The sequence below is a fragment of the Lagenorhynchus albirostris genome, chromosome 12 (assembly GCF_949774975.1).
Source record: "Lagenorhynchus albirostris chromosome 12, mLagAlb1.1, whole genome shotgun sequence".
In the NCBI taxonomy this organism is placed as follows: Eukaryota; Metazoa; Chordata; class Mammalia; order Artiodactyla; family Delphinidae; genus Lagenorhynchus; species Lagenorhynchus albirostris.
The window spans coordinates 68,982,829-69,010,795 of record NC_083106.1 but is presented as its reverse complement, the minus strand read 5'-3'; the positions used below and the strand labels follow the sequence as shown (position 1 = coordinate 69,010,795).

Genomic DNA, 27,967 nt, shown 5'->3' with positions numbered 1-27,967 from the left:
GCGCGCACATGAGTGTCTGTGTGTGTGTCTGTGTGTGTGTCTGTGTGTGTGTGTTTGGATTTTAAATGCAGATAAGATCTGCTTAAAACCCTTCATTAGCTCCCCAATACACTTAGAACCAAATCCTTAACTACATCAACAAAGCCTTCCATGACCTGTCCCACATGTCTCCCCAGCCACATCTCTGCCATTCTCCCAGCCTCAGGTGGCCTTCTTTCAATTCTGGCATTTCTCAGGATGGCACACACTAAGGACCTAGACAGGAACTTAGACAGAGATGCCCTGAGCAGGCCTGAGAAAAAAGCTATCAGCTATGCTCTCCAGTTGACATCTTGTTGAGAGAAACAATGGTATAATTTTCCTCCTGACCTGCGGAACTTCTTATTCCAGGCTTGATGCCAAGAATTACTACTATTACTGAAACATAGGGAATCCCTAATAATACTGAAAAAAAAAAACAGAAAAAAACAAGAAACTAGTAGATAGATTGATTCACTTGGTACGATAGATGCATTGGACTAGATTGAAATGTATGTGAAAGATCTGGCACAAGAAAATTCTCAAAAAATTCTCAGTAAATATGTGTCCTTACTTATCTGAATCCTCTTTAGTACCAAACACAGGATTTGATGCTCAATAAATAAATATCAGTATTTACTGAATAGAACCAAACAATGATAGGCTGAGACCCAAAACAACCTTGATTCTAATCCCAGATCAGCTACTAATGGGTAGCGTGGGCTTGGGTAAATCAGTTCACTTCTCAGAGTTTCGATTTCCTCATCTATAAAAGAAGTGCATTGAAAGAGATAATATTTTAAGACCTCTTCTAGCTCAAACATTTTGCAATATATTTAAAAAATTTCTCAAACTCTTTCTCTGGATTCTCATGGCTTAAAAATATTCAAATGTCCTATTTGCCACTAAAGATCTTCCTCATTTGAATCCCAACTTTCCTTTACAACAAAATAGCCAGCTATTCACGTTATATGAACCCTTGCTCCAAGCAAAAATAACAGCAACAATGACAAACATTGATAATATCTGATTTGGGATATCATCTCCACTGTGGTTGTGGAGAAATTGACACGTTCACTGTTAGTGAAATGAGAGATTTTTTTCTTTTTATAAATAAATAATAGTCGTATTTATTAAGCCCTGCTCCCCCAAGTCTGTTCTTCCATCCTTCCACCATGAATGCCTTGTAACCTGGTACCTGCCGTCCAGCTAGAAATTCCACTTCCAGCCTCTGGGGCAGCCAGGTGTGGCCAGGTGACTTAATGCTCCCCAAGAGAGTGAGAGGATAGATTGATATGACTTTTTTTTACAAAATAATTAGACTATAATGCTTACTGAAGCATTGTTTGTAACATACATATATGTGTGTGTGCATGTGTGTTTTGTTTGTAAAAATGTATATAAGCTAAACATCAAGTAATAGGGGACTGGTTAAATAAATTATAGTGTGCATCCATAGCGTGGATTATTCTGGAGCCATTGAAAAGAATGAAGTAGCTACCAATGTCCTTACATGGAAAGAGATCCAGGTTACATTCTTAATTTTTTTTCAAAAGCCACCTAGAGAACAATGTAGAGTGTGACATTTATTCATTCAGTTGAGCACCTTCTGTGTACTAAGCTCTGTGTTAGGCACTAGGTTCACAATATTGTATGTCAAGATAGACACAGATTGACCCCTGGCTCATGAAGCTTGCAGGTCTGTGTGAATGTGTATAACAAGGTATGATGGGTATTAAGATTTTTGTTTCTAGAGAACAATTACAATTAGAAGGATGGAGTGGAGGGAGACCACTTTTTACTTCATACACTTTGGTAATGCTTAACTTGTTGCAATAAATATTTTTAAGTTAATTATTTATGGGCCTCATTACTGTTTTTCCATCCATGTAACCTTTGAATTAGTAAGAAAATGGAGACCTGTTAAGTTGCAATTAATCAAAGGCAGGCATAAAGTCATGCCTCTTTGCCTGTTTTGCTTGTCATCCAAATTCTTCTACTGTTAAATGCCAAACTGTTTTTTTAATATCATATTTTCTTCTTTTCTTTTCTATATTTTCTAAACTTTTTGCAATTACCATATATTAATGTTATAATGAGAAGGGGGGGCTAGAATTCATATGGGAAAAATTCACAACACACCATTGTTCTTTTCACAGAACCATAAAAACCTAGAGTCAAAAGAGACTGTGGAAGTCATTCAATCCACTCTTTCTAATAATCAAGAAAGTTTTTGCAACATCTCTTTCTCATGGTAATTGAATGGCTGATATGTTAAAATTTAAAACTTCTGCTCTGCAAAGACACTGCACAAGAGAATGAAAAGAAAAGCTACAGACTGGGGGGAAATCTTTGCAAAACACATATCTGTTAAAGAATTAGTATCCAAAATATACACAGAACTCTTAAAGCTCAACCATAAGAAAGCAAACAAGTCAGTTTAAAAATGAGCAAGGGACTTCCCTGGTGGTCCAATGGGTAAGACTCCGTGCTCCCAATGCAGGGGGCCCGGGTTCGATCCCTGGTCAGGGAACTAGATCCAGCATGCTGCAACTAAGATCCCACATTGCAACTAAGATCCCGCATGCCACAATTCTTTAGTTTCCCATGCAGCAACTAAAGATCCTGCACAACAAAGATCCCACGTGCCGCAACTTAAGACCCAGTGCAGCCAAATAAATAAATGTTTTTTTAAAAAATAAAAATAAATAAAAATTAAAATGAGCAAAATATCTAAACAGACACCTCATCAAAGAAGATATACAGGTGGCAAATAAACATATGAAAAAAATGCTCAGCATCATATGTCATTAGAGGATTACAAATTAAAATAGTGAGATACCGCTACACAACAGTTATTATGGCCAAAATCACACAAACTGATGCTAAATGCTGGCAAGGATGTGGAGCAACAGGAACGGTTATTCATTGCTAGTGGGATGCAGAATGGTACAGCCACTTTGGAAGACTGCTTGGCAGTTTCTTACAAAACAAACATACACCGTATGATCCAGCAGTCATATTCCTTGGTATTTACTCAAATATGTTGAAAATTTAAGTATACACACACACACACACACACACACACACACACGCACACACACGCACACAAACCTGCACAAGGATGTTTATAGCAACTTTATTCATCATTGCCAAAATTTGGAAGCAACCAAGATGTTTCTCAATAGGTGAATGAGTAAACAAATTTTAGTACACATATAATGCAATATTATTCAGTGCTATCAAGAAATGCACTATCGGGTTTCCCTGGTGGTGCATTGGTTGAGAGTCCGCCTGCCGATGCAGGGGACACGGGTTCGTGCCCCGTTCCGGGAAGATCCCACATGCTGCGGAGCATCCGGGCCTGTGAGCCGTGGTCGCTGAGCCTGCGCGTCCGGAGCCTGTGCTCCGCAACGGGAGAGGCCACAACAGTGACAGGCCCGCGTACCGCAAAAAAAAAAAAAAAAAAAAAAAAAAAAAGAAATGCACTATCAAGCTATGAAAAGACATGCAGGAATCTTAAATGCATTTTGCTAAGTGAGAGAAGTAAATCTGGAAGGGCTATACACTACATGATTTCAACTATGTGACATCCTGGAAAAGGCAAAACCATGGAGACAGTAAAAAGATTAGTGGTTGTCAGGGGTTCAGGGGGAGGGAGGGAGGGTTAAACAGGTGTAACGGAATTTTTAGGGCAGTGAAACTATTCTGTATGATACCATAACAGTGGATACATATACATTCGGCAAAACCCATAGAATGTACAACATAAAGAGTAAACCCTAATGTAAACTATGGACTTAAGTTTATAACAATGAATCAATGTTGGTTTGTCAATTGTAACAAATGTGCCAACTAATGTACAATGTTAATAATAGGAGAAAGGGGTGGGAGAGGGGTATATGGAAACTGTACTTTCTGCTCATTTTTCTTAAATCTAAAAACACTCTAAAAAATAAAATCTATTAATTTTTAAGGTCCTGATATTTTATAGTAACATTTTTAAAAATTTTTATTTATTTTATTTATTTTGGTTGCACCAGGTTTTAGTTGTGGTAGGCGGCCTCCTTAGTTGCGGCACGTGTGCTCCTTAGGTGCAGCAGGCATGTGGGATCTAGCTCACTGACCAGGTATGGAACCCGCGTCCCCTGCATTGGGAGGTGGATTCTTAACCACTGGGAAGTCCACCACCAGGGAAGTCCCAAGGTCCTGACATTTTAAATACACTCGAAATGCTAGGTATCCTTTTTATTGCTTTTAGCTTTTTTTTTTTTTAATTAGAAGTTCAGTCTCATTTTAGCTGTTTGCATTTTAACATTTACAATAGGGTTGATGGATTAAATTACAAGAAGCCACAGATTTTATACAAGTAATGACAAAAAGAACAAGGATTATGTAAACATAAACTGAAGGAATGTTTCTGTCAAAGTATTCCCACCCTACTCTGAATGGAGTCCCAGAATATAAGCAATCTTTGGTTGTTCAGATATTCAAGATGAATCGTGGCACAAAAAAGGAGAATTTAGTGATAATTTTTTCACTGAACATGTCATCATGTTGTGTCTCAAAGCTCTTCCCAAGGGTAACCTTACCCCAAAGCCCTGCTAAAGCATCAGCCTAGGCTGTCACATTTTTACTCTGCACACTCACCCCTGCCTTGTCACAACTAATTGGACCAGCGTCAGGTACCAGACCATACCTAGAACAGAACCAAAGATAAGAGTCAGTGTCTTGAAGAGGGAGTTAGAGCTGGGGCCATGAGAGGTCATGTCAAACTAAAATTATGAGGAAGCAGAAACCATAAATAAGCAGAAGCTAAGAGGAATCCCCTCACTATAGTTATCATTCCACAAATACATTTTGAGCACCAGTTATGCGCAAGGCACTGAATGAAGCACCAGATGAGTAAAGCAGAAATGTCTTTTGCCTTCATGGAGATCACAGCTAAGTGAGAAAAAAGAGAGAGAGAGAGAGAGAATAAATAAATTAATTAAATATTTATAAAATATGATCAATGCAAAGAAGAAATTAACGTAGTATAGTGTTACATTGTGTTGGTCAAGGAAAGCATTTCTGAGGAAGTGATGTTTAAAGTGAGGAATGAAGGGGGGCTGGAAGAATACTCCAGGCAGAATGAATAGCATGTGTGAAAACTCTGAGAGGAGAAAAAGCATGGCCTTTCCTGAAAAGATGCCAGTGTGACTGGAGCATATTTGGTAAGGGAGAGAGTGGCCCAAGATGAGTTTGGAGAAGTTGGTGGGAGATAGATTATGCAGGACTATGTAAATAAGTATGATAGGAAGCCATTGAAATGTTTCCAATGTTTAAAGTTAGTATTTAGAAACAGAATAGATGTTGGGGGTTGATGATGGACATGGAACCAGGTAAGGGATAGGAGTAACTTGGACAAGGGTATTGCAGAGGAAAAGGAGAGAAGTGGACATACTCAATGTGTATTTTTTAATATAAATTTATTTATTATTTTTTTATTTATTATTTTTGGCTGCTTTGGGTCTTCATTGCTGTGCGCGGGCTTTCTCTAGTTGAGGCAAACGGGGGCTGCTCTTCGTTGCAGTGTGTGGGCTTCTCATTGCAGTGGCTTCTCTTGTTGCGGAGCACGGGCTCTAGGCACGCAGGCTTCAGTAGTTGTGGCTCATGGGCTTCAGTAGTTGTGGCTCGCGGGCTCTAGAGAGCAGGCTCAGTAGTTGTGGTGCATGGGCTTAGTTGCTCTGCAGCACGTGGAATCTTCCCGGAGCAGGGCTCAAACCCATGTCCCCTGCATTGGCAGGCGGATTCTTAACCACTGCACCACCAGGGAAGCCCCTCAATGTGTATTTTGAACCTAGTTTGCGAAGGACTTAGTGATAGACTGATGGTAGGGAGTTTAGGAGGCAATTGATGGATGTTGGTGCCATTTGCTGAGTTGGTGAAGACGTAGAGTAACAGTTGTCAAGAATGTATCAGTTAGGAGTCAATTAGAGAAGCAGAACCATTATGAGTATTCTGGAATAAGGGGTTTCTTATAGGAATAAGAATTTATATGCTGGGAGAAGCAATGGTCCAAAAGGAGAGTTGGAGAATGAGAGCTGAGTCACTAACCAGCCCTTCTGAAGCCTGGGTGAATAAGGAGACCTTGCAGGGGAATCTGGGAAGCCTAGCACAACCAGTTGCTGGCAGTGGGGGGGACCATGAAGGAGGACTAGTGGAGATCTATGTGGAAGGCTGTTTTGTGGTTGGTGGCAGGCTTGGAGTCATTGTTGGTTATCAGTGTTGACAGTTGGGAAAAGTACCAGGGAAGAGAGAGATCGAGCTGAAACCCACCTCTGCATCTCTTTTTCACTACATTTAACCAAGTTCTTGAGTAGCTTTTTTTTTTTTAATGTTTCTTCAGTTTCTTTTAATCTGGAGCCAAACTGTCCAGTACCATAGCCACCAATCCCATGTGGCAAATTAAATTAACTGAAATTGAATAAAATCTAAAATTCAGTCACACTGGCCACCTGTCAAGTGCTCACTAGCCACATGTAGCTACTGACCATGGTACTGGACAGCACGGATACAGAACATTTCCATCATCACAGAAAGTTATATTGGACAGCACTGATCTAGAACAATCTGTTTGCATTTTCAATTGTCTTGTAATAAATGTATTTAAAGCCATGTGAATGGATATAATTACTGAGGTAGAAGAGTAGGAAAAGAGCAAGGACAGGAAGTCCAAGGATTGATCCCCAGAAAGATCAATTTATAGAGAACGAGTAGGCGAGAAGCCTGTAAAGAAGCATGAGATGGAATGGCCAAAGAGGTAGGAGAAAAACCAAGAGAGAGCAATGTTTCAGAAAAGAAAGGAGGGTGTTTAAGGAGGAGGTGGTCAACTATGTTGAATGAATGCAGTTAAGAACTGGGGTAAGGTGGTGGCGCAGTGGTTAAGAATCCGCCTGCCAATGCAGGGGACATGGGTTTGATCCCTGGTCCGGGAAGATCCCGCATGCTGCAGAGCAACTAAGCCCGTGCACCACAACTACTGAGCCCGCGCTCTAGAGCCTGAGAGCCACAACTACGGAGGCTGCGTGCTGCAACTACTGAAGCCAGTGCGCCTAGAGCCCATGCTCTGCAACAAGAGAAGCCACCACAATGAGAAGCCAGCACACCGCAACGAAGAGTAGCCCCCCCCCCCCCGCTCGCTGCAACTAGAGAAAGCCCATGTGCAGCAATGAAGAGTAGCCCCCGCTCACCGCAACTGGAGAAAGCCTGCACACAGCAACGAAGACCCAACAGATCCAAAAGTAAATAAATAAAATAAATAAAATTTTAAAACAACATTAAAAAAAAGAATTTGGGGTAAGGAATAGAACTTCTTAAGAAGAGCAGTTTCAGGAGCGACATGCTGGCAAGAGCCAGATTAGAGTGGTGTAAGGGGCCAAAGAGAGGGGACGTGCAGGCAGCACAGGCAGACCGTTCTTTTGGGGCCTTTGGGAAAGGGCCCAGAGAGATGGTTGGTTGCTTAAGGGGGATGTGGGTTCAGGTTAGGTTTTTTTTTTTGGCTTGTCTTGGTTTGTTTGCTTTGGTTTTTAAGATGGGAGATATCTATCTATCTATATAGATAGATAGATATAGATATAGATATATATCTTTCTATCTTGTATATACACATATATACCTGGGGATGAAGTCAATAGAAAGAAAAAGGTTGAGGAGAGAGGAGTTGAAAAAAGGAGAAAGGTTTTGGAGAAGGCAAGAGCGAAGAGAATAGATGTAAATAATAGAGATGGATGGAATAGAACAATGGAAAGCAGAAGGAAAATAAAGCAAATATCCAGAGACGGGCAAAGTTAGTCTGAGAAAGGTCACACACAGCAAGAGAGGAGGCACAACTCATCAGACCTTTGAGCCTCCTTGGTCCTGTGTCCTCGCCAGGTCCAGATCTTGTAAGTGTTGACTGGACAATCATTCTATCATTGAGTCTCAAATTCCTCAGTCCCCTCCTATGAATGCCCACCCCATCCTATGTGTCCTTGAAGTAATACTCTCTTTATTTGGCTAAATTGAGTTCCTTGATCTAGCACAAAATGGCCAATTAGAACACACCTATTTACAATTTAACCATTTATATGAATCAATTACATTATTGTGTCTATTTTTTCATCATAGCTGATAAAATGTGACATAATTGACTAGTTCTTCTCTCCTTGTATATGCATAGTGGTAAGTCAAGTGGTTAAAAGGCCAGCAAGAAAAGTGTGAGGAAATAAACATCCTAGATAACTGAATCATAGAATCTTCCAAGAAGAGAAAGAGAAGCATATAGCTTATCAGGCTACTAACCTGTATATCCTTAGTCCTGCTTTTATTTTAAATATATTTTATTGTTTTTTATTATAAAAGATAATATATGATCCTGATAAAAATTCAAGCATTATATAAATATATAAAACAGAGGGTAAAATGTCCTATAACTTCATTGCCAGAGATGGTTACTATATAAAAATACAAACAGTATATATTTCTTCTGATTTTATCACTCCAGATACTAATATTATATTCATATATTTGACAATAATGGTTTCCTATTATATATATAATATTATTAATATAACTTGATTTTTTTCACTTAATATGTATATTTTGGACACCTTTACCTACCTTTCACAATCATCATTAATTATTGCAATATTATACTCTTACAATAATAAATATATTCATATCCTTCAACTGACAGAATTGCAACATATAAAGCATATTGAATAGATTTTACTACAGGAAACATCTAGAATGCTTGTCCTATATTCAGATGTTAAAAATATGTCCACATGACAAGGCTTGTTCACATTACTGATGTACTTACTCTGATTAAAGATGAAGGTAAAAAAAAAAAAGATGACGGTAATATTTTGACCACATGGTCATTGGTTGCACACAAGTTCAGAGATACCTTGAATTCTTTTGAAGTCTGCATTTGACAATTCAGTCACCCACAAGCTAAACATGAAATGTAATAATAGTGTAACAGCATATTTTAGCCTAATTCCAAAGCCAAAGCCAATTTGCAGTGTAATATTTACAGCAAAATTTATAGACTGCAGCCAAAGCTGCACTTAGAGGCAAATTTATATAATATTACATGTTTCCACTTTGGAAAAATATAGAATGAAAATAAATGAACTAAGCATAACATTCCTATCAGAAATAAAGAACTATGAAATAATGTAAGATACATTTAAAAAGGAAAACCAGAAAACATTAATTGAAAAATAAAAGAAGAATGTAATTGATATATATACCCCCAAACTATCTTTCCTTTTAAAGAAACAGTAATGCAAACAAATGTCAGGCAGTCTGTTTGGGGAAAGAGGGTGAAAACACACTTCAGAAAATAAAGAATGATAGTAGAAGAACAAAGATTATTTTTAATGATGAATATTTGTGTACTACTTCATAGTACCTGGATATAGGTTTGGAAATATAGATAAAATTGAAAAGTTTCTGGAAAAATATGTTATCAAAATTAAGTGAAGTAGAAAATAGGGACTTAAAAACTATGAGAGAAATTGAAAAAGAATTTATAACTCCTCAAAGGGTTTTTGGCCTAAAAAGTTTAAAGGGTGGATTCTTTCATGGACTATATAATTACAATGTTATATAAACTGTTACAAAAAATAGAAAAAGAAGGAAACTTTCTTAGATCATTTTATAAAAGCATCATGATATAAAATCATGATATAAAACCTGATAGAGTACGCACACGTGTGCACGCACACAAACACACCCCACACACAAGCAGACCAATTTCCATTACAAAAAGAAATGTTAAAATCCTAAATAAAATAAGTACTTACAAGTTAAATTCTACAACTGATTAAAAAGAAAAAACAGTAGAGTTTATCCCCAAATACCTCCTCTATTACATCACATCAATAAGTCAAAGGGAGGAAGCTATATATTCATTTAGATAGATGCTAAAAGGGTGTCTGATAAAAATAATATCTACTTTTGAATTTTAATAATAGTAACCTAGAAAATGAATAAAACTTTCTTACAATAACAAAGAATACTTTTGTGAAATCCAGGCAATATCACACTGAACACTGAAATATTAGTGTTTCCATTAAAGTAAGGCATACAAAAGGAAACCTGTCCTTATTACCATTATCAAACAAGTGCTGGAAATTCTAGCAATTAAAATGAGATATGAAACGAATAAGAAGCATAACTGTGGAACAGAGAAAATAAATGTATCATTATTTACAGATGATAAAGTTGTATACTTTTATTACTAGTAAGAAAGGTCACTGAAGTAGCCAGATAAGAAAGCAATCACCAACACATTAGATTTCCTATATACCAGCAATAGCTGGTAATAAAAATATGGTGGAAAAGACTTCTGATTTGCAATAGAAACGATTTCACATCATTTATATTTACACACATAGGCATACACAAACATATAAAACATTTAGTTACCATTAAAAGAAATATGAAGATCATATATCAGAAAAATTACAAAATTTACCCTGAGTAATATAAAAATAAGACATATAAATGGGTAGAAAGAGCATAGCTCTGGATGAGACTGACTGAATATTGTAAAAATTTGCAATATTTCCTAAATAAATCTAGGAAAATAAACATCTAGAAATGAAGTTAGCAATATATGTCAAGGACTTTAAAATGATTATATTCTATTATCCAGTTATAGTTTTACTTCTAGGGCTTTATCCTAAGAAAATAATCATAGACCTTGAAAATATTCAAGTCCAAGGGGGTGTATAGGTAATAGTGTAATGTACTCTACATAGAAAATAGAAAAAAAAATTTAATGCAGTGCAATATTATTATTATTATTTTTTGCATTACGTGGGCCTCTCACTGTTGTGGCCTCTCCTGTTGCGGAGCACAGGCTCCGGACATGCAGCCTCAGTGGCCATGGCTCACGGGCCCAGCCACTCGGCGGCGTGTGGGATCTTCCCGGACTAGAGCACGAACCTGTGTCCCCTGCATCGGCAGGTGGACTCTCAACCACTGCACCACCAGGGAAGCCCTTAATGCAATATTATTTTTGAGCACTTGCTGAATGCCAGATTTTGTGCTCAACAATGGAGATACAAATGAACATTGTCCCTTCCCTCACAAGACCAAAAGTCATCTGAGTTCAGTGATAGGGGAAAGATGCTGTTAGAGCTCTTAAGAAGAATGACTCACCTGGATTTAGGGGCCAGAGAAGGTTTAGCAAAGTATCACAAACTGGGTGGCTTGAAACAACAGAAATTTGTTATCTCACAGTCTGGAGGCCAGAAGTCTAAAATCAAAGTGTTGTCATGGTCATGCTCCCTCTGAAACCTTCCATGCCTCTTCCTAGCTTCTGGTGGTATGTGGGCAATCTTTGGCTTTCCTTGACTTGCAACCATATACTCTAATATCTGCCTTCATTGCCCCATGACATTCTCTCTGTGTCTGTTTTTATATGACCATCTTCTTAGAAGGACACCAGTCATATTGGATTAGGGCTTCACGCTAATGAGGTCATTCCAGGATGACCTCATCTTAACTAATTATACCTGCAACGACCCTATTTCCAAGTGATGTCACATTTTGAGGTACTAGGGTTTAGGACTTCAACATGTCTTTTTTTGGGGGGGGGAATCCTGATTTAATAACTGTTGAATGAATGAATGTGATTTGGAGAACTGGAGGAGGAATTTGCCTTAGATCAGAGGAGGGACACCATTCCATTGCAGTAAGAGGGAAGGAAAAAAAAAACAGTGGATACATATAATGGTTGGTGTAAGGAAACTGTCATCCAAAGTCTTCAAAATTCTCCGTGAACAGGAGGGTGAAATCTCTGCTGAGGTGAGGGGAAAGTTGAGGCAGAGAAGGGAAGAGTTAAGAAGTGTGGAGGAAAAAGAAAGTCAGAAATGGGAAGGAAGACTGACAAGGGAAAAGAAGAGTGCTTAGTCGCATTGAGGGCCTGCTTGGGGTTGGAGACCATGAACGTATAGTGGCACAAATCTGCCCTGCTGTGTGATTTCTGCAGCAAGGCAAATGGTTGGATTCATCCGTAGTTGGGGTATTGCCGAGTAGTAGCCAAGGAAAGAAAACAGGAATAAGGGGATGGGGAATATTGCAATGAGAAGCCCATTGATATGTAATGAGAGGTTCTTTTTTTTCTTTCAATTGAAGTATAGTTGCTGTATAAGTTACAGGTATACAATATAGTGATTCACAATTTTAAAGGTTATACTCCATTTATCGTTATTATAAAATATTGGCTATATTCCCTGTGTTGTACAATATATCCTTGTAGCTTATTTATTTTGTGCATAGTAGTTTGTACCTCTTAATCCCCTATCCCTATGTTGCCTCTTCCCACCTTCCCTCTCCCCCCCCCCGTTACTGCCAGTTTGTTCCCTGTGTCTGTGACTGTTTCTAGTTTGTTATATTCACTAGTTTGATGTATTTTTTAGATTCCAAATATGAGTGATAGCATAGAGTATTTGTCATTCTCTGTCTGGCTTATTTCACTTAGCATAATACCCTCCAAGTCCATCCATGTTATTGCAAATTGCAAAATGTCATTCTTTTTTATGGCTAAGTATTACACTGGAGGGGTGTGTGTGTGTGTGTGCATGCGTGTGTGTGTGTGTATCCTCTTTATCCATTCATCATTAACCTCTTTTTAAAAAAATATTTATTTGGCTACACCAGGTGTGTGTGTGTGTGTGTGTGTGTGTGTGTGTGTGTATCCTCTTTATCCATTCATCATTATCCTCTTTTTAAAAAAAATAATTTATTTGGCTGCACCAGGTCTTAGTTGCAGCATACGGGATCTTCGTTGCTGCGTGCTGGCTCTTTAGTTGCGTGGATCTTTAGATGCGGCATGTGGGATCTAGTTCCCTGACCAGGGATGGAACCCGGGCCTCCTGCATAGGGAGTGCGGAGTCTTAACCACTAGACCACCAGGGAAGTCCCCATCTTTGTCCTCTTTATCCATTCATCTGTTGATGGACACTTAGGTTGCTTCCATATCTTGGCTATTGCAAACAATGCTGCTATGAACATTAGGCTGCATGTATCTTTTCTAATTAGTGTTTTTGGTATTTTTCGGATATATACCCAAGAGTGGCAGTGCTGGGTCATATGGTAGTTCTATTTTTAGTTTTTTGAGAACCTCCATACTGATTTCCACAATGGCTGCGCCAATTTACATTCCCACCAAGAGTGAATGAGGAAGGTTCCCTTTTCTCCACATCCTCGCCAACTTTTGTTATTTGTGCTCTTTTTGATGATAGCCATTGTGACAGGTATGAGAATGGCTATCAACAATGTGATATGTGATGCTGAGAACTACATTTCATTGTGGTTTTGATTTGCATTTCTCTGATGATTAGCGATGTTGAGCATCTTTTCATGTGGCTGTTGGCCATCTGCGTGTCTTCTTTGGAAAAATGTCTATTCAGGTCTTCTGCCCATTTTCAATCAGGTTGTTTGTTTTTTTTTGATGTTGATTTGTATGAGCTGTTGATATATTTTGGATATGAACTTCTTATCAGTCATGTCACTTGCCATTATTTTCTCCCATTCAGTAGGTTGTCCTTTAGTTTTGTCATTGGTTTCCTTTGCTCTGCAAAAGCTTTTAAGTTTAATTAGGTCCCATTTGTTTATTATTGCTTTTATTTCCTTTGCTTTGGAAGACAGATCCAAAAACATATAGCTATGATTTATGTCAAAGAGGTTTCTGCCTATGTTTTCCTTTAGGAGTTTTATGGTTTCCCGTCTTACCTTTAGGTCTTTAATCCAGTTTGAGTTTACTTTTCTATATGCTGTTAGAGAATGGTGTTTGTTTTTTGTTCTGTTTTGTTTTTGGCTGTGCTGAGCAGCTTGCAGGATCTCAGTTCCCTGACCAGGGATTGAACCTGGGCCATGGCAGTGAAAGCCCGGAATTCTAACCACTAAGCCACCAGGGAACTCATGAGAATGTTCTAATTTCATTCTTTTACATGTAGCTGTCCTATAATGAGAGGTTCTCAACTATTTGTGCATGAACTAGTTTGCCACTCTGGTGAAGCCTATGGACTCAGTCTCAAAATATTTTTAAATGCATAAAACAAAATATATGGGGTTACATATGAAAGCCCTTACATTAAAATATAGTTGCCAAAATATTTAAACAAACCAAATGTGTGCTACAGTAATGTAGCTATGATCTGAATGTTTGTGTCTCTCCAGAACTCAAATACTGGAATCCTAACACCGATGTGATGGTGTTAGGAGGTTGAGCCTTCCAGAGGTGATTAGGTCATGAGGGTGGTGCTCCCATGAATGGGATTAATGCTTTTATAAAAGATACCCCAGAGAACTTCCCTGGCCGTCCAGTGGTTAAGACTCCACACTCCCAATGCAGGGGGCCTGGGTTCAATCCCTAGTTGGGGAAGATCCCACATGCCGAGTGGCATGGCCAAAAAAAAAAAAGAAAGGGACCCCACAGAGTTCTCTTACCCCGTTTCACTATGTGAAGATACAATGAAAAGTCTGTGACGCAGAAGAGCGCCTTCACCCGACCATGTTGGCACCCTGATCTTGGACTTTCAGCCTCCAGAACTGTGAGAAATAAATTTCTGTTGTTTATAAGCTACCTAAGATGTAGTATTTTGTTGTAGCACCCTGAATGAACTAAGATAATGTGCTTCTTTGCATTAAACAACAAGATCTAGCAGCAGGCTTAAAAAGGAGCATGATTTTTAGGTAGAAATAAACATAGGTGAAAATTTTAAAGTATTTCTATGTGATATGAACTGTAATATACATGAAAATAGCTGTGTTTTCTGTGGTTGACAGCACCATATATACTGCTAATAAATCTGTGGTATATTGCATTCATTTATTATTGAAGGAAATGCTAAACTTCAATTAGTGTTTAGTGAAAATAAAGACATAGATTTTCCCTGTCCACATTCATAGACCCCTCAAATTCTACCCATGGCTCCTCGGAGGCCAGTGGATCCCAGATAAGAATGCTGGGTGTGGAGGGATAGGGTAGAGGGAAGTCAAACAACTGAGAAGCCAGATTGTTTGGACATTGGTGTGTAGACATTGGAGACAGATGACATAAAATAGGACAGCAAACCTGGTCCCAAAGTCTTCAAAATCAATAAGGGGTAGTAATTAGAAGGTTGGAAAATAAAAACCTTAAGTCAGGACAAAGGGTGGCAAGCCAGGTGGGATAAGCCTAAAAAAATCAGGGGGTTGTACATAAAAATGGAGGAATAATTGTCAAGAAGTGGCAGTGGGAAGCAAGGAAGGTATTGACCTTAACTTCCACATCTGAAGGAGAGAACTTAAGAAGCCTGCAAAGGAAAGCAGTGCCCTGAGGGGAGAACCAGATTTTAATTAGTGCAAGGAGGTAGAAGGAAGGCACAAAAACATGGTTAAGGACGTGTGGTAGTTTCTCACCCTGTAGACTGGATGGTGGAAAAGATTAGGGGGCTCACTTATACATATATATACATTCTTTTTCATATTCTTTTCTGTTATGGTTTATCACAGGATATTGAATATAGTTCCCTGTGCTATACAGTAGGACCTTGTTGTTTATCCATCCTTTATACACTAGTTTGCGTCTGATAATTACAGCAGTAACACGTTGTAAATCAACTAATACTTCAATAATAAATAAATAAATAAATAAATAAGATTAGGATACAGGACACCTGCTGGGAGGCAGTTTGGACTAGAACGGCTGCACATCAATGTCAATATATGTTACCTGAGGCATTTAATTCTTGGATGGTAATATAAACCCACTATCCAGAGATAACCAGTGCAGCATTACTGTTTGGAATTTTTTTTTTTTTTTCGGTATGCGGGCCTCTCACTGTTGTGGCCTCTCCCGTTGCGGAGCACAGGCTCCGGACACGCAGGCTCAGCGGCCATGGCTCACGGGCTCAGCCACTCCGCGGCATGTGGGATCTTCCCAGACCGGGGCACGAACCCGTGTCCCCTGCATCGGCACGCGGACTCTCAACCACTGCGCCACCAGGGAAGCCCTGTTTGGAAATTTTATTGCTGTATAATTTGTCATCATGATAAAATTCAAAGCAATTGAAATTTCCAGTCTTTGGATATTAAATATACATTAAAATGAAATGTTCCTGGGAATTCCCTGGCAGTCCAGTGGTTAGGACTTGGTGCTTTCAGTGCCGGGGGCGGGAGTTCGATCCCTGGCTGGGGAACTAAGATACTGCGCGGCCACAAAAAAAAGGAAATGTTCTCCGTGTTGCCAATGAGTAGAAGAATTTCTAATGGTATTGAAAATTGTCATTACAGAATATTAAATAAAAAATTAGGAAAACAAACCATACAGTAAAATTTAAATTTTATTAAAATTTATATCTACATAGAAAAAGATATTAAAATTTTTTTTACAGTGGTTTAACTCTAAACGGTGGAATTGTGAGTTATTTTAATTTTATGCTTAATGTTTTCCTTATTTTTATCTTATAAGATACCTTTTTTATAAAAAATTATAATTTTTAATAGGTAAAAAAGAAAAAATTATAGCTTTTAGGAAATTAGGTACACTTAAACGCCCCAGAACCCTATGCCTAAAATTGAAAAAAAAAACCATATTTTACTTACCCTGGAAGTTTGTGTTCTGCAAATTTGTTCTTTATTCAGTTAAAAACTGATAAATAATTTAAATACCAAGTAAATAGCAAATTGAAAATTGCATAGGAGACAGTTTCTTATATTTGGATTTCATGGAATCTAAGTTTAGTAGGTTATATTTATGCTAAGTTAAGAAGAATGTTCAAAGAAATTTGAGGTACTATTATATGAATCATCTATTAACCGTAAATCTAGAATAAACATTAATATGGATTGAGTGTATTGTACTTCCTGAGATACGGCTATTTAGTTAAGATAGACAACAGTACTATGGCCAGGACTGATATCACTAGTTGACAGAAGTGTTTAAAGTGTATATAACAAGCTCACCTCCCCAAGATGCCACTGAAGCTGAAGTGATATATCTCATGTTATTTTATTCATGTCAATAATTAGCTTTCTAGATTTTCTTTGTTAGACTCACCCAAGGAACTCTTTTTTGATAAATTTATTTATTTTGTTTTTATTTATTTATTTTTGGCTGCATTGGGTCTTCGTTGGTGCACGTGGGCTTTCTCTAGTTGCGGCATCTTGCGGTGCGCGGACTTCTCATTGCGGTGGCTTCTCTTGTTGTGGAGCACGGGCTCTAGGTGCATCAGCTTCAGTAGTTGTAGCATGTGGGCTCAGTAGTTGTGGCTCATGGGCTCTAGGGTGCAGGCTCAGTAGTTGTGGTACACGGGCTTAGTTGCTCCAAGGCATGTGGGATCTTCCCGGACCAGGGCTCGAACCCACGTTCCCTACATTGGCAGGCAGATTCTTAACCACTGTGCCACCAGGGAAGCCCCAAGGAACTCTTTTGGGGGAGCCTGATCAGACAACTTGCAGATATGTGACATTATTGCACAATGGAGAGTGCCAATATCTTCGGATAAATATATCATCTTTGTTGGAAAGAATTATTATATCATCGTTGTTGAAAAAAATTCTTTGATGGAAAATATTATTTATTGTAAATATATCATCTTTGTTGGAAAAAAAAGCATATTTCCTGTGGAAAGCAGATTTTCAAGTAGCATGCTGTTGACACGACCCCAAAACATCCAGTCAGACACTTAGACTCTGTTCCCTCTCTCTTTTTTTTTTTTTTTAATGTTAGCCAACACGGATGATCACTGCTGGTACATTAATTCAAGAGATGTTACAAATGGTGATATTCTGTCAATCTTTTTCAGTTACGAACTGGGATACATCAATAAAAAACTTTCTCACTTTCAATCTGATTATCTGTTACTGCAGTTGGTGTTGGAAAGTCCCTTATTTGCCAGTTCTGAAATTGATAAGTTGGTTCACTAGCATCTTCTAACAGCATCAAAATCAGGTTTTTCTTTTAAGGTATCATTATGAATTCACAGATTTGAACATATTTTATGTATCTCAGTCTATTGTAGTTATCATCCTTGATAATAGTCAACATTTCCATATTTGGACAGTAGGAGATGCTCCAAGTTGGCTCCTGAGTTCTTTTCACACAACCGCAAATGTCTGATAGCTTTCTTGCTCTCTTATACTATATAGCAAGATGCAGAAGGCGCATCTTGTACATTTCTTGCCTCAGCTCTGTAATCAGTCATTTCTCCAATGAGCCCTGTTTTCTTTTAATGGTAAATGGTAGAGACTACAATCTGGGCCATAGGGGTAGGATTCACAGGTTTTGATGCACATGAATCATACTTTCAGTTTCTGTATTTCCTTTTACACGGGTTCCCATTTTACTCAGAGCAAAATTCTTTCAATGACACATAAGACCCGACATGATCTGCGTGCCGTGTTTCTTCTCTTTCTTTAACACACATGCACCTGTCTTTGGGCAACTGTCCTGGGAATGCCCTTTGCTCAGATATGTCCATAGCTCAATCCCTCACTCTCTGTAAGTCTTTGCTTAATCTCACCTTCTCATTGAAGCCTATCCTGTCAATTGTATTTAAAAATCACAACAGTATTTACCTCCCTCCCCAAACCCACTCCCAATGTCCTGTGTTCTATTTTCTTTTTCATGTTGCTTCTCATTCTCTCAAATACTTTATAATTTCTCACATACTTTATAATTTATCCTTCTTTTCCTCCTCCTAAAATGTAAGCTCCACAAGGGCAGGGATTCTGTTCGTTTGGTTCACGGCTGTATCTTCAGTGCTTAGGACAGTACCTGCACATGGTAACTATTCAGGACCTATTTGTTCAATGAACAAAAGAGTGAAACCTTAGGATATTTCTGAATCACCCCACAGCTAACCTCTTAGTGTGCCTTGATCTTCAAAGGAACAGATTGAATTTAAAGCAAACAAAACTTGGGACTTCCCTGGTGGTCCAGTGGTTAAGACTCCGTCCGCATTTCCCCTGCAGGGGGGGGCGGGTTCGATCCATGGTTAGGGAACTAAGATCCCATGTGCCAATTAAAAATTAAAAAAAAAAAAGCAAACAAAACTCATCAAGAAACTGAGCTTTATTCAGATATGTGGAAACAGGTCCATGAATTTCAAAACTATCTTGACATTTCTGGGTGTGTGTTCAGACTCTGAGCAATGTTTCTGCATTCATTTCTGAAGAAGAAATGTAATTTAAACTGCGAGTCTACATCAGTGATGAAAATAAAAAATCAGAATTGAGATGTACCCCCAAAGAATACACCTTACTGTTTTGCCCCAGAGAAGTTTAGTCTGCTTAAGGCCTCTGTGGCACTAATGTAATTAAATTGATCAACCATTAGTAACAGGCCCCAGATTGTACTTTTGTATAAAAATAGTTGATTAAAGTTATTTGGTTTGTACCATCTTTCCCATTCCCATAGATTAATGAATTCTGAGGAAATATAAATTTTTGCAGGAAAAAAATTGGGGCACCACACTATCAGTGGATTGAGCACTGGACTGAGAGAGGGATAGAAGGTGTTGGTTGTCAACTTGGTCATTAACTAGCTGGGTTACCTTGGGCAAGTCAAGAATCTGAATTTAGACTTAGAGTGGTCTTTGAAGTTGACTAGGACCAGCCTCCTTCCTCCAGCTCACACTGATAGGAGACTGTGATAAGGAGACAGTACATCCTGTTATTGGAAAGTTCATTGTTAGGTTGCAGTTTGCCTTTTTATTTGATCTCCTTTGTGTCTTCCAAAGAAACACTTCAGTTAACTACTCCTCTGGGGAAGGTATTTAGTGGGGTAAGAACACCATCTCTTGATTTAGACTGCCAGATTTTCAATCTAATTCCCTCACTTCCTGTGACCTTCATTAGGTTACTTTTCTAAGTTTCAGTTTCCTCATCTGTAAAATTGGCCTAATCATAGTACCTACCAGATGGGATTATTACTATTATTCCACATGAAGTACTTTCAAATATCTGAAAATAGTTATCATGCCTTCCCTTGATTTTCACTTCTTCAGGTTAAGTATTTCCAAGTCCTTAAAATATTCTCTAGAATGACATGGTTTCTAGAACCCTTGTCTTCATCCTTAGGTTGCCCCCTAGTTTGTCACTGTTCTTAACTGTGGCACCCAAACTAAAAAGTCTATATTATAGTGTGCAAAATACAGATAATGATGAAATCATTCCTTCCAGTGATCTAGACCTTAAGCATCCTATATTTTAAGTCTCACAGTTCACTCACATATAAATTGTGTAAATACTAATAATGCCTACTCCCTGGGTTACTGTAGGAGAAACCAAGATGATGTATGTCAAAGTACTGTGGAAAATAAAAGGAACTATAGAAGTGTCAGCCATTATTTTATACCAAGTATTTTTCATTAAACAGTGAAATCATGATAGATATGACCTATCAGTTACCAAAGATGTTAAAATTTTTTTTGCAATCTTAACGTTCATATACAACAAGGAAATTTTACCCTGTGAAATATCTAGTAAGCCTAAACCATTTTTTGTTATATGAGGTGATTATAAAAGACCTAATTTCATTTATGTTAAAAGGTTTTCCTGTGAACCATAAGACTTCAGATAACATTCACTTTATAAGATAGTTTAATTTCTATCTCTAATTATTTTTTTTTTGGCCATGCTGTGCAGCATGTGGGATCTTAGTTCCCCAACCAGGGATTGAACCTGTGCCCCCTGCAGTGGAAGCAAGGAGTACTAACCACTGGACTGCCAGGGAATTCCCTCTAGTTTTTTTACTGAGATTTTTTTAATTGAAAAATTATCTATTTCTTAAATAACTGATCTTGATGTTGAAACAGGATGGAAAGCTTTGTGAGTGGCAGCTGTTTGTTATTATTCAATAAGAAAGTGCATTTAAAGAAAAAAAAAAAGGAAGTGCATTGTCAATCCAGTTTCAATGTAATAAGTAAAAACCTAAAGGGAAAATGTATAAAACCAGAGACATTACATTGCATGGACTTTTTCCGTAGTTATTACTCATAAATCTTTAGCTAAATATAAAGTCCCCTAATTATAGCAGTGGCCATTTATCCTTTACTTCTGTCTTAGCCTGTTAGAGCTGCCATAACAAAATACCACAGACTGAATGGCTTAAACAATAGAAAGTAATTTTCTCATAGCTCTGGAGGCTGGAAAGTCCAAGATCAAGGTGCCGGCAAGGCAGGTTTTATTCTGAGGCCTCTTGTTTGGGCTTGTAGGCAGCCACCACCACACTGTATCCTCACATGACCTCCTTCTCATGGGTGCACATGGAGAGGGAGAGTGAGCTCTCTGGTGCTTCTTCTTACAAGGACACTCATCCTATCGGACAAGGGCCCTACCCTTATGACATCATTTAACCTTAATTACTTCCCCTGAGGCTCCATCTCCAAATATTGCCACACTGGGGTTAAGGCTTCAACATATGAATTTTGGGAGGACACAAATATTGAGTCCATCACAAGTTTTCAACTTTTCTCATTACTTTTATCTCTTTTGGAGAACTTAGATCATACCATCATTGCCCACCCTAAATATGCATACTGAATTCCATTTTAATGAGACTAATTTGTAATGGGAGTCATTACATTGTATACTAGGCACAGAGTTTAAGAAGCGAAAGAGCAGTTTCTGCTTGAAAAGAACACACTCTAGGGCCAGAGAGATAAACACTAATTAGAAATACAACTGCTAAGGGTCATTTTATAGTATAACTGGAGAGGATCTTATTTTACCTCATTTTCATCATCTTTCTATGGTACATCTCATCTTTGTTATTACCTGGGACGGTTTTCCAGCAGTCTGATTTTTTTCCCTAATCAACCTGGATCTCAAGGTCAATTTTAACACTACTTTCATCTACACCCTTGATTGGCCCATCATGACTCTGCTCCTCCTGTCCAGTTTATCCCTAATTTTGGATTAATCCACTGATCTGCTTTCTGCTCCCACATGGATGAGCTCCATAGAAGAGTAGTGAAGAATTATGTTAACTACTACACTTGGTAGTTTTCAGCCTCATCAGGCACTTTAGCACCGCAAGGCAAACCTAACTTGTCTGTAGTCAACTCCACTTCTCCAAGTCCAGTGTCTGATGAAAACCTTTAACACACTTCGTAAATTCCTCATCTCCTTCTCTCTGGAAGGCCACTTTGCAAAGTTGTCCTTGGATATTAACTCCTTCAATTTTATGCTGACCTCCAGCCTCATTACCCCAAGCAATTATTTGCTTAGCTCTCACCCTTGTTTTCTGAAACTCCTTGATTTTCTATCTAGTTTGTTTCAGATGCGGCAGTTGAACTTGACAACAGATTTCTGTTTCCCAGTTTTTGTTGATACAAAATCATCTTTAGGATTTGAAATAAACCTGAAATGTCTTACTCCTGGAATGTCCCAGGACTCAACTCTTGGACTACTTCTGCATTGGTATTCACTCCCTTGGTGATCTCACCTTATGGCTTTAAATATACCATCCACATGATGACTCTCCAGCTCAGATCTCTCCCCATATCTCAAACTTACCATGTTCAAAATCAAGCCTCTGCAAAAAGGCGCTTTGGGGAGAGATGGATTTAACCACTATCTTGATTGCAGTAATGGTTTCATGGGTGCATACTTACACTCATCAAACTGTACACTTTAAAAATGAACCATTTATTGTTCTGTAACTGTATTCAGTAGTTAGGAGGCAAGGGCACATCCAGTTTCCTGACCTCAGTAATGTACTGTATTTATAAATATTTTCTTCAAATGATGAATTCTATGAGAATTCTGAAATGCTTTTTGCGTTAATACTCCTTTGAAAGGAACTATAATCAACTGAGTAAGCATAACTAAGGTAAAGTTCCCAAGTACGTTGGATCATACTGTACTCCATGTGGGATTCTGTGAGATTAAATCTATTTCCTGTTATAACTCAGCTGCATGGCATGCCAGGACCTCAGAGATGGACTGACTAGTGGTCAGGGGGAAGAGGCCAAGACTTCTGAGAATGAGACTGAGTGGTTCTCATATTAGAAAGGTACCCTTCCCGCCCCACCTCAAAATGGTCCATAAAATTTTCAAAGCTTCATGGCACACTTTATTTTGACCTGATTTCTGTACATACCCCAAAATGTAGAATCAGTGAGGTGGAACAATGCCGGAGGCAGTGGCAATATTCAGTGAGGTAATTATAAATACCATGCTTTAAATACTATCTGGATCTGGAACCAAGCTTTTGGGAAGAAATATGGGAAGGAGGGTCCCACCCCCAGGGAGGAGGAATTGACAAAAGATAAGCAGACTATCCTAGTAGGCTGGGATTCAAAGGCTCTAAATTTAATGGGTGAACTGGTTTAAAAATCATGAAACAGCCAAAAGCTTTCACACAGGCTGGGCAAACAGCAAGGATTATGAAGTGTATAATCAGTTCACAGGGCACCTGACTGGGAAGCCAAGTGCAGTGGATATTGGATTTCCAGCAATAGAACTAATTTAGAAAACACCAAAAGGTAGGATTGAGCCTACTGTATTTTAAGATAACCTGGAGGCATGGTGTTACGCAGGGAAAATTATTGGCTCAAGTCACACACATGTAGAATCTGCTCGTTCAATCTGAAACCAGCCCTAACCAAGCAGATCCTGGTCTATTTCAGTCCTATTCGTTTATGTCTTTAGGCTTTTGATTTTTAATCTACGCTGCCTCTTTTAGCAGATATGCTCTGGAAGGTAAATCCCTTACCCAGATAACAGCTTAAGGTCCCTGGTCTTAGCTAGTAGTTAGTTGCCTATTGTCCAGCTAGGTCAGCATTCACAAATCAGAAGGCCGTAGAGGATAACAAGACCTCTGCTGTGCGAAAGAAAAGTGCTACTAAATCAATCGGTAATTTAAAAGGAAGCTATGTTAAGTTCCACTAAAATTGTACCTTTCTGGACCCAACTCTCATCTCTTGTCAAGTGTGTACCCTGCAAAATCAGTAGGGCTCAATAAGTGACTATGTCTCTTCCTACTGAAAACATGTCAAGTTTCAGGGAATTTGAATGATAGCTTTTTTTAAGTTCTCTGTTGCTCAAAAAGCTTGGGGTACTGTACCATTTCAGTCTTATCCTCCACCTTATTTGTCCCACATCTATCCATCCAACTGATGCCTAAATTCTCAATTTACCGCCCTCAGCATACCATCTTTGGTTGGTGTCTCCTACGCCTAAATGTATCACTTGTTCAATCTTCTCAGTTCTTTGCATCCCTGTATCTTGCCTTCTTTCTTGGTATCTCGTACAACTATTGATGTGACAGAGGACATAGGAAATGTTTTACCCTTGACCTCCCTGGCAGGACCTAGTATAGTGCAATGAAGTATATGTACATTATTTGGATTTTATCAACTAAGGAAATATTATAAGACTGACTGGGAGGGAAAAGAGCAAAACCAGAAGGGACTGAGGGAAAAAAGGTCAAAAAGCCAAGTTTTATTCATTTCATGCCTTGTTTTGAAGTGACTGATGTTTGCCAACTTTGACAAAAGGGCAGTTTTCTCTGCAAGTTTTGTGTAGATCCCAATTGGTCTTTAATCATTCATTGTTTGTTTAACATTTACTGACAACCAAGTGCCAGGTAGTTAAGGTATCTATGTACTTAAGATGTCAGTGTGTGAAACAGATCTTATCGAGCATGTTGTAAAAGTTCCAACCAAATAAAGCAGGGTAAGGGAGATCAGTGATCAACGGTGCAGATTGCAGTGCCAAAGTTTCCTCATTTCCAAATACGCTGAGTGCAATAAAGAACAATGTAACACAATGCTGTACACGGACTGCAAGAAACATTTTCAGAGCCCCATTTTTGTACACTGTCTTAATACTTGGGCCAAATTCACTATGTGCCTGACCACTACAGGCTTATCAGTCTCATGAACCTGACTGAGCTGCATGGACCCAACTGAATTCTCACCAAGGCAGGTGAACATTTTAAGAAACAGAGTTCATTATAAGGTGACAAGAATATTGGCACTCTAACTTTGACATTTAAATATGGGCTTGGGAACAATTTATTCATGCAGCTATTTAGGGAAAATGATTATGCACGGAGCCCAACCACCTTGGTTAGATCAGATGCTATTACTGTTTACACTAATCCATTCTGTACAATGTTTGACCAGTTTTAACCCAGATTTTATCAGTGACCTTCCCTCATGGCTCCTGACTTCTATGCTGTGCTCTCTTCCTTAATTTTCAGCATTACTCCTCCCCATTTTTAGCATAAATACCCCTTCATATTACTATTATACTAGGACTAAATATTCCACAATTCAGCTAGTATACTGGATCGTTTTGATGCCTGGCTTACCTCCCCTCACCCCAGTCATAGGTCCTGTCTCTCTCCTCTGCCCTCACCTTCAGTAATTCTGTAATACTTAGTACCCTGCACAAAGCCAAGGTTTTCCATATCCCCTTGTGATCGCCAAACCCAGTCATCTCTCCCTTCTAAGGATTTTCCTACAATAGTATAAACTCTCACTTGGCTGTATTTACAATTATGCATTTTAAATTCAGACAGGTGACCAAAGGCTAAACATTCACTCAGAATTATTTAATTACAAGGCTGGACAACTGAAAAATAATTTTCCATTAAAAACAGTTTCAGAGCTAGAAAGTATCAATAATATACTGGCTAACAGGTTATGACTCTAGGGCAGTGACAAGATTAAACAGAAATGGCTTGAATCTTATGGATGCATTAATCTAGATTTGACGTTGGCTCAGAAATCTTTTTACAAATGCAATTTCAAAATTAAATAATCTGTCTTGAGTTTTGTTTTCTTTCCGTGTCCATAAAATGAAGAGCTTTTCCTGATCACCAGTTTTTCATACAACAGACAAGTAAATCTCGTGGCACTAGCCCTAGAAAAGGAAGAACATTTGAGATTTACAAGACTATCAACATCTCAAGAACTTATTTAAAGGAATTTTCAAAAATACTGTCGTCCTTATAATGGTCTATCTCAGAAGCCAGATCCGTATATAAGTTTTTTTCAACAGAACTTCAGGTTCGGGATAGGATCATCATAGATAAGACCAAGGACACAAGATTGATTGTTAAGCAAAATATCTCTACTCACAGACATGTTTACACCTTAGGAACTTCATGGCAAACTGGCCTCTTTCAATAGGCGGACAGCGACCCCTGTCACTGTTGGCAGAGAAGAAAAACACTAGTGTGAAGCAACAGTTTTTCCCCTATAAGAGGCATAAGCTAACAGAAAACTCAGTTATAAAATCCAGGCAACAAAAATTTGTTATCTCATATCTGCATATTGGTCTTATCTCAGAAGCCGAATCCGTACATACTTTTCTTCAGGTAATCCGTTTAGGAATAGCTTTCCTCATTGATCAGACCAAACTCCATTAAGCTCTATCACACTGACACTTACCATAAACCAGAGCAACATTAAAAGGCAAGTACTACGGAATGCTATAGTAGATGCTGTAAGCCACATAACTTACTTTCAAATGAAGCTGTTCATCATCAATCGGTGACGGTCATAGCTTCATTAGCATTCATCGACCTGCAGGATGCTCCTTCGAGGACAAAAAAATTTCTCATTTACTCTACATGTGGACTAAACACATGCATACTCAAAGTATTAATACGAGTCCAATACACACCTGGTAAGATTGTCAAGTTTTAACCAAGTCATTTTCCAGCAAACCTTCTCCCATACGTTTTGGAACTTTCCTTTGCATCTAAAAAAAAAGTTTAATTTCAAATGATCCTCCATCATCGTTTCTGTAAATCAACAGGTTTACTCCTTCGGTTTAAAAATAAGCCCTCAACAACCCTTACCTCTGCCTCTCCACGTAACAGCTCCGTTACACCTAAAGCCATTGTTCTTGCGGGGCATCTATTTAAAATTAAGCATTCTCACAGAATGTCATAGTTCAAGGTTTTCAGCACTAAACTCCTCCCCTTCAATAATCCTATTTGCACACAGCGCCACCTCGGCACAATACAACTCAGTCTCACGCCGAGTCCGGGGCTGCCCGTTTTGAAATAACTGTTGATCTGGCCATGGGAGAAAGACACCCTATCACAGGACTCTTGCTCTTAACGTTAAGGGTAACCCCCGCCCCCAAATCGCAGGAATGTTGTCTTCTGCCGGTCGCCTCCCAGGCTCAGTCAGGGGCTGCCCGGGCGTAACAACCAGGCCGCGCGGCCACCAGCGGCCGCCTCCGCACGCCTACGCTCGAAGCCGGCCGCCACCACGACTCGGGACACGTGGCGGCCCGGCGGCGCGTTCCCCACGTCCAAGTTTTCATCACCGCACTCTAAGCTCCAATTTCTGAAATCGTTTCACCTTACTGCAGCTCCCAACCTAAGCTGCGCCGCCCGGGTTCGCTCGGACAACCGCCCGCAACGCCCGCTTACCTAGAACCACACGGTAGATCCCAAGTCCTGACGTAAAAGACCGAGCAGTCTCGCCAGCAGTTCCCTATATACTCTCTCCCGAGCCGGAAAGAGGCCGCCCCTCCCTCTCGCATCTATTGGACGCTGTAGAGTAAGGGGGCGTGACCGGCTCCTGACGGGAGGAGCGAGAGCGCGCCAGGCGGCTCTTTTCTTTCGGGGGCTCGTTCCGGGGCGTGGTGCGCGCGCCGTCCCTCCGCGGCGCGCACGCCCAGCCCCGGGCGCGCGCCCGCTGGCTCGCCGTGGTCCGTCGCTTCCGAGTCTAGCCCTACGTGGCGCGGGAGTGGCGCCAGAATTTGAACGAACAGCCGCCTTTGCAGGCGAGGCTACCACCTACACTGAGCCAAGTCTGCCCGCGACGGCTGGGGCGGCTCGGGGCCGGCAGTGGACTTGAGTGTAGCAGTGGACTTGAGCGTAGGGCGGCCTCACCGGGTGACCTGCTCGAGAAGTCGGGCTGGCTGGTTGGCTGGCGCCTGCGGGAGT

At 39.4% G+C, this 27,967-nt stretch overlaps 1 long non-coding RNA gene and 2 other non-coding genes across 3 annotated transcripts; all 3 read right to left on the bottom strand.

Moving 5' to 3' along the window:
* Window positions 1-25,591: 25,591 nt before the first annotated feature.
* Window positions 25,592-27,510, bottom strand: LOC132530434 (uncharacterized). Its single transcript, XR_009543801.1, has 5 exons — window positions 27,449-27,510; window positions 26,689-26,766; window positions 26,527-26,601; window positions 26,142-26,212; window positions 25,592-25,923 (listed from the first exon to the last, which is right to left on the bottom strand). It is a non-coding gene; the product is annotated as an uncharacterized LOC132530434 (long non-coding RNA).
* Window positions 26,022-26,094, bottom strand: LOC132530970 (small nucleolar RNA SNORD50). Its single transcript, XR_009543976.1, has one exon. It is a non-coding gene; the product is annotated as a small nucleolar RNA SNORD50 (small nucleolar RNA).
* LOC132530971 (small nucleolar RNA SNORD50) lies at window positions 26,345-26,414 on the bottom strand. Its single transcript, XR_009543977.1, has one exon. It is a non-coding gene; the product is annotated as a small nucleolar RNA SNORD50 (small nucleolar RNA).
* Window positions 27,511-27,967: the final 457 nt, after the last annotated feature.